This window comes from Triticum aestivum, chromosome 7B (assembly GCF_018294505.1).
Source record: "Triticum aestivum cultivar Chinese Spring chromosome 7B, IWGSC CS RefSeq v2.1, whole genome shotgun sequence".
Lineage (NCBI taxonomy): Eukaryota > Viridiplantae > Streptophyta > Magnoliopsida > Poales > Poaceae > Triticum > Triticum aestivum.
Genome location: NC_057813.1, coordinates 18,209,382 through 18,223,758, shown reverse-complemented (window position 1 = coordinate 18,223,758; position 14,377 = coordinate 18,209,382). Strand labels below are relative to the sequence as shown.

The window sequence follows — 14,377 nt, the reverse complement described above, 5'->3', positions numbered from 1 at the left end:
AAGATCAGAACACGCCCAAAAAAATGTGTCTGCAATTCTTCATGCTGATCAGGCAATAAATCTGGAGAATTGTGGGCAAGAGAATTGGTGTAGCTGGGCAAGTTTCCCCCAGTGAAAACAGGGAAGGTAAAAAAGGTGTTGTTCCAGAAATTTCTGGCCATGAACTTCTTTTACTGCTAAAACTAGTTGATTTCCCTCTCTGTACCTCCGTCCCCCCTAATCTTCTAGTTGCAAGAATTGCCCCCCTGTACAAAAGTGTTGCAGACCTTGACTTGTATCTTGTCTCCCCTGTACCCTGTAGAACTGGATTATAGATAAAAGTTGTTGACTCTTGAATTGCATCTTCTCTATTGTCTTGCACCTTGTGTCTGCAAAAAAAAAGAACAGAAAAAAAGAAGCAGAGTTATTGTGTGTTGGTAATCTGTGTAGGCAATCTGTGCATAGTTAAAAATGGGCAATAATGTATTTGTAGTTGCTCACGAAACAAATAGCTTGTAGTTGAAGTCTAGATGCTTAGAAGAACACACAAGAAAGGGTAGGCAAAAAAACCCATTGTATGTTCCTCAGTTTAATGTACACGGATGCTTGTATCTGTGGTATGTTCCTCAGTCCGAGTCATTAATTTCCATTATAATTGCTATTGCTCATGGAACAAAAGTAGCTATGTATGGCTTAAGTGACTATTTTGTAGATTTTAAAATCCTCTGCTTTCTGCTTGCTTAATCTATTCTGGTAAACACAGTATTCTGAAAATCTTTAAAATCTATAACTATTCATGATGTATGGCTGCTTATAAACGCAATGTTCTGCAATCCCACTACAAAAGAAGAATATATCACGTTCCTTTTTGACTGAACTACTATTCCGGAAAGACAAGTTTCTGTTGTTAGTGCAGTGCAGTTTGCTCTTCCACTATGATTAACATGTAGTTTAATTTGCTCTTTCATTAAAGATTAACTTGTAAAACATATGCTATCTTTTCCAACTGTATTTGGTTTCTTTCAGCGTGCATGTGTCTTGCTACCGTGTCTCCCTGGTTTGGGCTGGGTGTCCATAAGACAAAAATGGCCAATAATGTATTTGTAGTTGCTCGCAAAATAAAAAGCTTGTAGTTGAAGTCTAGATGCTTACAAGAACATAAAAGAAAGGGAGGCAAAAAAAAACCAAGAAGCTAGTAGTAGAAAATTTCCCTGCAACTATGTAAAGGCTGCTCACTGAGTTTGGTTTGGTTCGTCTGGTGAGGCGACACTAGGCCACCGAGGTAGCGAGATGCATCCCTTCGTGTTAGGCGATTTTGGGTTGGGTGGTCATGAGTTTTTGGGCAACTTGGTTTGTCTGGTGAGGCGACACTAGGCCACCGAGGGAGGCGAGATGCGCTCCCTCCCATGTTAGGCGATTTTGGGTTGGGTGGTCATGAGTTTTTGGGCAACTTGGTTCGTTTGGTGAGGCAACACTAGGCCACCGAGGGAGGCAAGAAGTGCCCCCTCCCGTGTTAGGCGATTTTTGGTTGGGTGGTCAAGAGTTTTTTGGCGACTTGATCCATCTAGTGAGGCGACACTAGGCCGCCGAGGGAGGCAAGAAGCGCCCCCTCCTGTGTTAGGAAAATTCGGGTGTGGATGGTCATGGGTTTTCAAGGCGACTTGGTTTGTCAGGCGAGGCAACACTAAGCCACCGAGGGAGGCGAGATACACTCCCTCCCGTATTAGGCGATTTTGGGTTGGGTGGTCATGAGTTTTTGGGCGACTTGGTTTGTCTGGTGAGGCAACACTAGGCCACCGAGGAAGGCGAGAGGCGCTCCCTCCCGTATTAGGCAATTTTGGGTTGGGTGGTCATGAGTTTTTGGGCGACTTGGTTTGTCTGGTGAGGCAACACTAGGCCATCGAGGGAGGCAAGAAGCGCCCCCTCCCGTGTTCGGAGATTTTGGGTTGGGTGGTCATGAGTTTTTGGGCGACTTGGTTCGTCTGGTGAGGCAACACTAGGCCACCGAGGGAGGCAAGATGCGTCCCTGCGTGTTAGGCAATTTGGAGGTGGATGGTCGTGGGTTTTCTAGACGACTTGGTTCATCAGGTGAGGTAACACTAGCTGACTCTGGTAGGCGAGATGCGCCCCCTCCCTGTTAGTCGATTTTTGGGTGTCTGCTTTCCTTGGGGGACTTGATGAAAAAATGGAAGGCGACTAAGCACATGGCGGTGGGCGACACCGAAGTGTTGTTTAGTAGGCGACTAAAGCTCATTGATTTTGCCGACTTGCCGTGCGTGGTTAGGCGATTTTGGCTGTCTGCTATCCTTGGGCAACTTGATGAAAATTGGGAGGCGATCAATCCCGTGTTTTCAGCAACAAAAAACAAATATGTCCCTGCTGTGAAAAAATACAAGCATGTGGGAAGAGATATGTGAGCTTCGCGTGGCTTCTTTGTTAAAAACTATCAGTGAAAAATTCCCCAAAAAAACCCTATCAGTCAGCTATGTATATTTGCCGTGCTGTAAAGGCTCCCTGACCCCTACCAGCCTGCATTTGAGAAAAACTTGCCTATGATAACTACAGATTCATTTGCAAAAACTTGCCCACCCCCACCCCTGATCAACTGGACTATGATCCTGGAATACCTAAAAATATAAGGACGGTGCTACACAGCGCCCGCGCGCTATGCGGGCTAGGCTCGTGGCCGGTATTTATGGAAGGTGCATCCCTGTCGGCCCCCCGCCCATGTGTGAAAAAGGCAAGTCTTCCACTTCTCGTTGCCAGGTCCCGACAACCATCCCCTCACGTGATCCTTCTTTCACACCCACCACCAGAAAATCCTACGCCCCACCAGACCAGATCCCCCGTGCGACTCCTTCCCCCCAGCCGCCGCCAAACGCCAATGCCTAGCGTTTGGTGAGCTCTCCTCCCACAGCGAAAAAACAGAAATAAAAAGGGCGAGAGATCAAGGCACAAAATCGTGGAGAAAAAAGATCAGAACACGCCCCAAAAAATGTGTCTGCAATTCTTCATGCTGATCAGGCAATAAATCTGGAGAATTGTGGGCAAGAGAATTGGTGTAGCTGGGCAAGTTTCCCCCAGTGAAAACAGGGAAGGTAAAAAAGGTGTTGTTCCAGAAATTTCTGGCCATGAACTTCTTTTACTGCTAAAACTAGTTGATTTCCCTCTCTGTACCTCCGTCCCCCCTAATCTTCTAGTTGCAAGAATTGCCCCCCTTTACAAAAGTGTTGCAGACCTTGACTTGTATCTTGTCTCCCCTGTTCTTGCATCCCCTGTACCCTGTAGAACTGGATTATAGATAAAAGTTGTTGACTCTTGAATTGCAACTTCTCTATTGTCTTGCACCTTGTGTCTGCAAAAAAAAAAGAACAGAAAAAAAGAAGCAGAGTTATTGTGTGTTGGTAATCTGTGTAGGCAATCTGTGCATAGTTAAAAATGGGCAATAATGTATTTGTAGTTGCTCACAAAACAAATAGCTTGTAGTTGAAGTCTAGATGCTTAGAAGAACACACAAGAAAGGGTAGGCAAAAAAACCATTGTATGTTCCTCAGTTTCATGTACACGGATGCTTGTATCTGTGGTATGTTCCTCAGTCCGAGTCATTAATTTCCATTATAATTGCTATTGCTCATGGAACAAAAGTAGCTATGTATGGCTTAAGTGACTATTTTGTAGATTTTAAAATCCTCTCCTTTCTGCTTGCTTAATCTATGCTAGTAAACACAGTATTCTGAAAATCTTTAAAATCTATAACTATTCATGATGTATGGCTGCTTATAAACGCAATGTTCTGCAATCCCACTACAAAAGAAGAATCTATCACGTTCCTTTTTGACTGAACTACTATTCTGGAAAGACAAGTTTCTGTTGTTAGTGCAGTGTAGTTTGCTCTTCCATTATGATTAACATGTAGTTTAATTTGCTCTTTCATTAAAGATTAACTTGTAAGACATATGCTATCTTTTCCAACTGTATTTGGTTTCTTTCAGCGTGCATGTGTCTTGCTACCGTGTCTCCCTGGTTTGGGCTGGGTGTCCACAAGACAAAAATGGCCAATAATGTATTTGTAGTTGTTCGCAAAATAAAAAGCTTGTAGTTGAAGTCTAGATGCTTACAAGAACATAAAAGAAAGGGAGGCAAAAAAACCCAAGAACATAGTAGTAGAAAATTTCCCTGCAACTATGTAAAGGCTGCTCACTGAGTTTGGTTTGATTTTAGCAATTTTAGTGTTTGGTTCCTTTACATTTTCGATTCGCAATGCCCCCCCCCCCTTCGTGTTAGGCAAGATGCATCCCCCCGTCTTATGTGATATGGGGGTAGGCGGTCATGGGTTCTTAGGCGACTTAGTTCGTCGGGTGATGTGAACCAAGTCGCCACCAGGGGTAGGCGATATACGTCCCTTCGTGTTAGGTGACTTGGTTCGTCTGGTGAGGCAACACTAGGCCACCGAGGTAGCGAGATGCATCCCTTCGTGTTAGGCGATTTTGGGTTGGGTGGTCATGAGTTTTTGGGCAACTTGGTTTGTCTGGTGAGGCGACACTAGGCCACCGAGGGAGGCGAGATGTGCTCCCTCCCGTGTTAGGCGATTTTGGGTTGGGTGGTCATGAGTTTTTGGGCAACTTGGTTCGTTTGGTGAGGCGACACTAGGCCACCGAGGGAGGCAAGAAGTGCCCCCTCCCGTGTTAGGTGATTTTTGGTTGGGTGGTCAAGAGTTTTTGGGCGACTTGATCCATCTAGTGAGGCGACACTAGGCCGCCGAGGGAGGCAAGAAGCGCCCCCTCCTGTGTTAGGAAAATTCGGGTGTGGATGGTCATGGGTTTTCTAGGCGACTTGGTTTGTCAGGCGAGGCAACACTAAGCCACCGAGGGAGGCGAGATACACTCCCTCCCGTATTAGGCGATTTTGGGTTGGGTGGTCATGAGTTTTTGGGCGACTTGGTTTGTCTGGTGAGGCAACACTAGGCCACCGAGGGAGGCGAGAGGCGCTCCCTCCCGTATTAGGCAATTTTGGGTTGGGTGGTCATGAGTTTTTGGGCGACTTGGTTTGTCTGGTGAGGCAACACTAGGCCATCGAGGGAGGCAAGAAGCGCCCCCTCCCGTGTTAGGCGATTTTGGGTTGGGTGGTCATGAGTTTTTGGGCGACTTGGTTCGTCTGGTGAGGCAACACTAGGCCACCGAGGGAGGTAAGATGCGTCCCTGCGTGTTAGGCAATTTCGAGGTGGATGGTCGTGGGTTTTCTAGACGACTTGGTTCATCAGGTGAGGTAACACTAGCTGACTCTGGTAGGCGAGATGCGCCCCCTCCCTGTTAGTCGATTTTTGGGTGTCTGCTTTCCTTGGGCGACTTGATGAAAAAATGGAGGGCGACTAAGCACATGGCGGTGGGCGACACCGAAGTGTTGTTTAGTAGGCGACTAAAGCTCGTTGATTTTGCCGACTTGCCGTGCGTGGTTAGGCGATTTTGGCTGTCTGCTATCCTTGGGCGACTTGATGAAAATTGGGAGGCGATCAATCCCGTGTTTTCAGCAACAAAAAACAAATATGTCCCTGCTGTGAAAAAATACAAGCATGTGGGAAGAGATATGTGAGCTTCGTGTGGCTTCTTTGTTAAAAACTATCAGTGAAAAATTCCCCAAAAAAACCCTATCAGTCAGCTATGTATATTTGCCGTGCTCTAAAGGCTCCCTGACCCCTACCAGCCTGCATTTGAGAAAAACTTGCCTATGATAACTACAGATTCATTTGCAAAAACTTGCCCACCCCCACCCCTGATCAACTGGACTATGATCCTGGAATACCTAAAAATATAAGGACGGTGCTACACAGCGCCCGCGCGCTATGCGGGCTAGGCTCGTGGCCGGTATTTATGGAAGGTGCATCCCTGTCGGCCCCCCGCCCATGTGTGAAAAAGGCAAGTCTTCCACTTCTCGTTGCCAGGTCCCGACAACCATCCCCTCACGTGATCCTTCTTTCACACCCACCACCAGAAAATCCTACGCCCCACCAGACCAGATCCCCCGTGCGACTCCTTCCCCCCAGCCGCCGCCAGACGCCAATGCCTAGCGTTTGGTGAGCTCTCCTCCCACAGCGAAAAAACAGAAATAAAAAGGGCGAGAGATCAAGGCACAATATCGTGGAGAAAAAAGATCAGAACACGCCCAAAAAAATGTGTCTGCAATTCTTTATGCTGATCAGGCAATAAATCTGGAGAATTGTGGGCAAGAGAATTGGTGTAGCTGGGCAAGTTTCCCCAGTGAAAACAAGGAAGGTAAAAAAGGTGTTGTTCCAGAAATTTCTGGCCATGAACTTCTTTTACTGCTAAAACTAGTTGATTTCCCTCTCTGTACCTCCGTCCCCCCTAATCTTCTAGTTGCAAGAATTGCCCCCCTGTACAAAAGTGTTGCAGACCTTGACTTGTATCTTGTCTCCCCTGTTCTTGCATCCCCTGTACCCTGTAGAACTGGATTATAGATAAAAGTTGTTGACTCTTGAATTGCATCTTCTCTATTGTCTTGCACCTTGTGTCTGCAAAAAAAAAAGAACAGAAAAAAAGAAGCAGAGTTATTGTGTGTTGGTAATCTGTGTAGGCAATCTGTGCATAGTTAAAAATGGGCAATAATATATTTGTAGTTGCTCACAAAACAAATAGCTTGTAGTTGAAGTCTAGATGCTTAGAAGAACACACAAGAAAGGGTAGGCAAAAAAACCATTGTATGTTCCTCACTTTAATGTACACGGATGCTTGTATCTGTGGTATGTTCCTCAGTCCGAGTCATTAATTTCCATTATAATTGCTATTGCTCATGGAACAAAAGTAGCTATGTATGGCTTAAGTGACTATTTTGTAGATTTTAAAATCCTCTACTTTCTGCTTCCTTAATCTATTCTGGTAAACACAGTATTCTGAAAATTTTTAAAATCTATAACTATTCATGATGTATGGCTGCTTATAAACGCAATGTTCTGCAATCCCACTACAAAAGAAGAATCTATCACGTTCCTTTTTGACTGAACTACTATTCTGGAAAGACAAGTTTCTGTTGTTAGTGCAGTGTAGTTTGCTCTTCCATTATGATTAACATGTAGTTTAATTTGCTCTTTCATTAAAGATTAACTTGTAAGACATATGCTATCTTTTCCAACTGTATTTGGTTTCTTTCAGCGTGCATGTGTCTTGCTACCGTGTCTCCCTGGTTTGGGCTGGGTGTCCACAAGACAAAAATGGCCAATAATGTGTTTGTAGTTGCTCGCAAAATAAAAAGCTTGTAGTTGAAGTCTAGATGCTTACAAGAACACAAAAGAAAGGGAGGCAAAAAAACCCAAGAACATAGTGGTAGAAAATTTCCCTGCAACTATGTAAAGGCTGCTCACTGAGTTTGGTTTGATTTTAGCGATTTTAGTGTTTGGTTCCTTTACATTTTCGATTCGCAATGCCCCCCCCCCCCCTTCGTGTTAGGCGAGATGCATCCCCCCGTCTTATGTGATATGCGGGTAGGCGGTCATGGGTTCTTAGGCGACTTAGTTCGTCGGGTGATGCGAACCAAGTCGCCACCAGGGGTAGGCGATATACGTCCCTTCGTGTTAGGTGACTTGGTTCGTCTGGTGAGGCAACACTAGGCCACCGAGGGTAGCGAGATGCATCCTTTCGTGTTAGGCGATTTTGGGTTGGGTGGTCATGAGTTTTTGGGCAACTTGGTTTGTCTGGTGAGGCGACAATAGGCCACCGAGGGAGGCGAGATGCGCTCCCTCCCGTGTTAGGCGATTTTGGGTTGGGTGGTCATGAGTTTTTGGGCAACTTGGTTCGTTTGGTGAGGTGACACTAGGCCACCGAGGGAGGCAAGAAGTGCCCCCTCCCGTGTTAGGCGATTTTTGGTTGGGTGGTCAAGAGTTTTTGGGCGACTTGATCCATCTAGTGAGGCGACACTAGGCCACCGAGGGAGGCAAGAAGCGCCCCCTCCCGTGTTAGGAAAATTCGGGTGTGGATGGTCATGGGTTTTCTAGGCGACTTGGTTTGTCAGGCGAGGCAACACTAGGCCACCGAGGGAGGCGAGATGCACTCCCTCCCGTATTAGGCGATTTTGGGTTGGATGGTCATGAGTTTTTGGGCGACTTGGTTTGTCTGGTGAGGCAACACTAGGCCACCGAGGGAGGCGAGAGGCGCTCCCTCCCGTATTAGGCGATTTGGGGTTGGGTGGTCATGAGTTTTTGGGCGACTTGGTTTGCCTGGTGAGGCAACACTAGGCCATCGAGGGAGGCAAGAAGCGCCCCCTCCCGTGTTAGGCGATTTTGGATTGGGTAGTCATGAGTTTTTGGGCGACTTGGTTCATCTGGTGAAGCAACACTAGGCCACCGAGGGAGGCAAGATGCGTCCCTGCGTGTTAGGCAATTTGGAGGTGGATGGTCGTGGGTTTTCTAGACGACTTGGTTCGTCAGGTGAGGTAACACTAGCTGACTCTGGTAGGCGAGATGCACCCCCTCCCTGTTAGTCGATTTTTGGGTGTCTGCTTTCCTTGGGCGACTTGATGAAAAAATGGAAGGCGACTAAGCACATGGCGGTGGGCGACACCGAAGTGTTGTTTAGTAGGCGACTAAAGCTCGTTGATTTTGCCGACTTGCCGTGCGTGGTTAGGCGATTTTGGCTGTCTGCTATCCTTGGGCAACTTGATGAAAATTGGGAGGCGATCAATCCCGTGTTTTCAGCAACAAAAAACAAATATGTCCCTGCTGTGAAAAAATACAAGCATGTGGGAAGAGATATGTGAGCTTCGTGTGGCTTCTTTGTTAAAAACTATCAGTGAAAAATTCCCCAAAAAAACCCTATCAGTCAGCTATGTATATTTGCCGTGCTCTAAAGGCTCCCTGACCCCTACCAGTCTGCATTTGAGAAAAACTTGCCTATGATAACTACAGATTCATTTGCAAAAACTTGCCCACCCCCACCCCTGATCAACTGGACTATGATCCTGGAATACCTAAAAATATAAGGACGGTGCTACACAGCGCCCGCGCGCTATGCGGGCTAGGCTCGTGGCCGGTAATTTATGGAAGGTGCATCCCTGTCGGTCCCCCGCCCATGTGTGAAAAAGGCAAGTCTTCCACTTCTCGTTGCCAGGTCCCGACAACCATCCCCTCACGTGATCCTTCTTTCACACCCACCACCAGAAAATCCTACGCCCCACCAGACCAGATCCCCCGTGCGACTCCTTCCCCCCAGCCGCCGCCAGACGCCAATGCCTAGCGTTTGGTGAGCTCTCCTCCCACAGCGAAAAAACAGAAGTAAAAAGGGCAAGAGATCAAGGCACAAAATCGTGGAGAAGAAAGATCAGAACACGCCCAAAAAAATGTGTCTGCAATTCTTCATGCTGATCAGGCAATAAATCTGAAGAATTGTGGGCAAGAGAATTGGTGTAGCTGGGCAAGTTTCCCCCAGTGAAAACAGGGAAGGTAAAAAAGGTGTTGTTCCAGAAATTTCTGGCCATGAACTTCTTTTACTGCTAAAACTAGTTGATTTCCCTCTCTGTACCTCCGTCCCCCCTAATCTTCTAGTTGCAAGAATTGCCCCCCTGTACAAAAGTGTTGCAGACCTTGACTTGTATCTTGTCTCCCCTGTTCTTGCATCCCCTGTACCCTGTAGAACTGGATTATAGATAAAAGTTGTTGACTCTTGAATTGCATCTTCTCTATTGTCTTGCACCTTGTGTCTGCAAAAAAAAAAAAAGAACAGAAAAAAAGAAGCAGAGTTATTGTGTGTTGGTAATCTGTGTAGGCAATCTGTGCATAGTTAAAAATGGGCAATAATGTATTTGTAGTTGCTCACAAAACAAATAGCTTGTATTTGAAGTCTAGATGCTTAGAAGAACACACAAGAAAGGGTAGGCAAAAAAACCATTGTATGTTCCTCAGTTTAATGTACACGGATGCTTGTATCTGTGGTATGTTCCTCAGTCCGAGTCATTAATTTCCATTATAATTGCTATTGCTCATGGAACAAAAGTAGCTATGTATGGCTTAAGTGACTATTTTGTAGATTTTAAAATCCTCTACTTTCTGCTTGCTTAATCTATTCTGGTAAACACAGTATTCTGAAAATCTTTAAAATCTATAACTATTCATGATGTATGGCTGCTTATAAACGCAATGTTCTGCAATCCCACTACAAAAGAAGAATCTATCACGTTCCTTTTTGACTGAACTACTATTCTGGAAAGACAAGTTTCTGTTGTTAGTGCAGTGCAGTTTGCTCTTCCATTATGATTAACATGTAGTTTAATTTGCTCTTTCATTAAAGATTAACTTGTAAGACATATGCTATCTTTTCCAACTGTATTTGGTTTCTTTCAGCGTGCATGTGTCTTGCTACCGTGTCTCCCTGGTTTGGGCTGGGTGTCCACAAGACAAAAATGGCCAATAATGTATTTGTAGTTCCTCGCAAAATAAAAAGCTTGTAGTTGAAGTCTAGATGCTTACAAGAACACAAAAGAAAGGGAGGCAAAAAAAACCCAAGAACCTAGTAGTAGAAAATTTCCCTGCAACTATGTAAAGGCTGCTCACTGAGTTTGGTTTGATTTTAGCGATTTTAGTGTTTGGTTCCTTTACATTTTCGATTCGCAATGCCCCCCCCCCCTTCGTGTTAGGCGAGATGCATCCCCCCGTCTTATGTGATATGCGGGTAGGCGGTCATGGGTTCTTAGGCGACTTAGTTCGTCGGGTGATGCGAACCAAGTCGCCACCAGGGGTAGGCGATATACGTCCCTTCGTGTTAGGTGACTTGGTTCGTCTGGTGAGGCAACACTAGGCCACCGAGGTAGCGAGATGCATCCTTTCGTGTTAGGCGATTTTGGGTTGGGTGGTCATGAGTTTTTGGGCAACTTGGTTTGTCTGGTGAGGCGACAATAGGCCACCGAGGGAGGCGAGATGCGCTCCCTCCCGTGTTAGGCGATTTTGGGTTGGGTGGTCATGAGTTTTTGGGCAACTTGGTTCGTTTGGTGAGGCGACACTAGGCCACCGAGGGAGGCAAGAAGTGCCCCCTCCCGTGTTAGGCGATTTTTGGTTGGGTGGTCAAGAGTTTTTGGGCGACTTGATCCATCTAGTGAGGCGACACTAGGCCACCGAGGGAGGCAAGAAGCGCCCCCTCCCGTGTTAGGAAAATTCGGGTGTGGATGGTCATGTGTTTTCTAGGCGACTTGGTTTGTCAGGCGAGGCAACACTAGGCCACCGAGGGAGGCGAGATGCACTCCCTCCCGTATTAGGCGATTTTGGGTTGGGTGGTCATGAGTTTTTGGGCGACTTGGTTTGTCTGGTGAGGCAACACTAGGCCACCGAGGGAGGCGAGAGGCGCTCCCTCCCGTATTAGGCGATTTGGGGTTGGGTGGTCATGAGTTTTGGGCGACTTGGTTTGTCTGGTGAGGCAACACTAGGCCATCGAGGGAGGCAAGAAGCGCCCCCTCCCGTGTTAGGCGATTTTGGGTTGGGTGGTCATGAGTTTTTGGGCGACTTGGTTCGTCTGGTGAGGCAACACTAGGCCACCGAGGGAGGCAAGATGCGTCCCTGCGTGTTAGGCAATTTCGAGGTGGATGGTCGTGGGTTTTCTAGACGACTTGGTTCGTCAGGTGAGGTAACACTAGCTGACTCTGGTAGGCGAGATGCGCCCCCTCCCTGTTAGTCGATTTTTGGGTGTCTGCTTTCCTTGGGCGACTTGATGAAAAAATGGAAGGCGACTAAGCACATGGCGGTGGGCGACACCGAAGTGTTGTTTAGTAGGCGACTAAAGCTCGTTGATTTTGCCGACTTGCCGTGCGTGGTTAGGCGATTTTGGCTGTCTGCTATCCTTGGGCAACTTGATGAAAATTGGGAGGCGATCAATCCCGTGTTTTCAGCAACAAAAAACAAATCTGTCCCTGCTGTGAAAAAATACAAGCATGTGGGAAGAGATATGTGAGCTTCGTGTGGCTTCTTTGTTAAAAACTATCAGTGAAAAATTCCCCAAAAAAACCCTATCAGTCAGCTATGTATATTTGCCGTGCTGTAAAGGCTCCCTGACCCCTACCAGCCTGCATTTGAGAAAAACTTGCCTATGATAACTACAGATTCATTTGCAAAAACTTGCCCACCCCCACCCCTGATCAACTGGACTATGATCCTGGAATACCTAAAAATATAATTTTCGTAGCTGTATCCTGTTTCGGTGTCAGCAGATTGGACAAAATAAACCTGGAAAAAAGGAAAAAAGAATGAAAAGGCCCTGTGGTATTTCCACAGTGTACTAATTCTAAAAATGTTACTCCACTAAACTCAGCAAACAGTGAAGCTGAAATAAACTCAGGAGTGGAAATGTGCAACTCTCCCAAGAGAAGCAGAAGCATTGGGCACTACTCATCACAGAGAGAGAAAGATGCTTGTCCGGAAAAAATATTGCACATGAAGAAAATCAAAAAAAGGATGCTATTGATTCTGTTCCAATGGATTCATTGAGAAGTCATCATAGATCAGATTTGGGGCATGCTGACAGTTTCTAAAACCACTCTAGAAAATACACATATCTTCATCTGCTTGTGATAATTTCTCTGAAGTAATTAAACCCGCATCTTTTCATACTCACTATTGTCTACTTATCTTCTTTCTAATTGCCTACAGAAACAAAAAGTGTAGCCTATTTCTATTCTGATTATTGCCTACTTATCTTCTTTCTAATTGCCCACAAAAGCTAAAAGTGTTGCCTATTTCTATTCTGATTTCCTGCTAGCCTATGTCTGGTTGCATACTAACCTATGTCTGATTATTGCATACTAACCCATTATTAGTATGTCTGCGTAGGTGAATAGGATCAGTATGCCTGATTATTGCCTATCTCATGTCTGATTTGCCTACCAAAACACGATGTTACTCTGTGCCTGCGTAGGTGAATAGGATCCCTGTAGGTTCCAGTAGTGCTTACTGAGAAAAACTCAGATGAACAGAGGATGCCGCATCCTACATCTGGAGCACCTCCACGAAAACACAAAGGATCCAGCAGCCAAAAAATCCCTTCCCCTCCCTCCCTATTCCTCGGAGCCTATTCGTTTGATCTACCCCCCGCGGAACCATCAGCGATCTATTCTGCGTCCGTTAATGACGACGATGGCGTCGGCGACGAAACCCCAACAACCCGCGAGGTGTGTGAGCGAGCGGGGAAGGTAGGACAAACTGACCTCGGGTTCGTCGTCGAAGCAGCAGGATCTCACGTCTCCCCCCGGGGTCGCCGCCGCCTCCCGTAGAACCACCAGCTCCACCCCCGCCATCTTCCCGTAGCTGCTACCTTCTCCTCCTTCTCCGGCGGGCGCGCCCCGCCCTCACCCCGTCGAACTGCTGCGGGACCCTTCGCCGGTCCGTCGTCTTTCTCCGTGGTTTAATTTGTCCTCGGCTCTCCCGCTGGCCGTGCTCGCGGAGAAGCCCTAGGGATTTCGTGGGGATTTGGTCGTCGTCCGGCGGACAGTGAAGCGGAAATGGGTAAGAGTGGAACGGGAGGATGGAGGAGATAATCTAGGCTCGTCTCCCGAAATTACGAAGGGGACGGGGCGAAATCGACAAAACCCACCTGGTCGGTCCACCGCCACGTGTCGTGCGGGTCGCGAGAGATCGACGGCTCTAGCGCGGCCGTTCCAGCGAGTTTGGTAGCGCGCGCGCACCAGACAGCGTTTAGGTTTATTATTATTATTTTTTGATCTGGCCTGCGTGACACCTGCTGCCTGCTGGTGTGTTGGTATTTGTTCTAGCCCGATTTTGATCTCAATTGCTCAAAAATATATATTCACGTTTCACTTTGTTTTTTCTACTTGCGGTGATGTGAAGTTACCCGATCTTGTTGTTGGGGAGCCATTCATGTTTCGAAACTGCTTCACACACGACACTGCAGTGCCCGATCTGTGCATGACCAGCAAATCCAGCAGTCAGTGCCCTTCCAGTCCTAAACATGTCCGGCTGGATGTAATAGTCGTGCATGAATCGTGTTGTTTCGTCGTTCGCATAGCACTACACTTCATGTTTCCGCATGACGGTTTAACTATTGATATATCTTTATGGGTTGTCTCAGACTATTTTGGCAACGATAATGTCATTGGTTTAGCTGCTAAGATTGCCATGGTGTCTAGTGTTCTAGTGTCACTATTCTAGATGGCAACAATTAAGGGCGTCCCCGTCAGGTAGTCCTGACCATCTCAGGCCCGGCCCTGTCGGCCCACCGAGGCCCGGCCCTGTCGGCCCACCGAGGCCCGGCCCTAAAATCCAGGGCCTAGGCCCGATGGGCTTGCCCATGGGCCGGGCTTGGGCCTGAGTTTTGAGCCCATCAGTAGGGCCTGAACGGGCTTGGGCTTGGCATATTGTCATTTTAAGGAAGAGGCCCGGCCCACGGCCCTAAACCCT

The 14,377-nt window shown here is 47.0% G+C and overlaps 2 long non-coding RNA genes across 2 annotated transcripts; both read right to left on the bottom strand.

The window, feature by feature from the left end:
* Positions 1 to 90: 90 nt before the first annotated feature.
* On the bottom strand, positions 91 to 3,295 carry LOC123161685 (uncharacterized). The gene is made up of 2 exons (XR_006480818.1): positions 3,218 to 3,295; positions 91 to 266 (listed from the first exon to the last, which is right to left on the bottom strand). It is a non-coding gene; the product is annotated as an uncharacterized lncRNA (long non-coding RNA).
* A 5,994-nt stretch (positions 3,296 to 9,289) lies between these two features.
* Positions 9,290 to 13,507, bottom strand: LOC123161684 (uncharacterized). The gene is made up of 2 exons (XR_006480817.1): positions 13,168 to 13,507; positions 9,290 to 9,681 (listed from the first exon to the last, which is right to left on the bottom strand). It is a non-coding gene; the product is annotated as an uncharacterized lncRNA (long non-coding RNA).
* Positions 13,508 to 14,377: the final 870 nt, after the last annotated feature.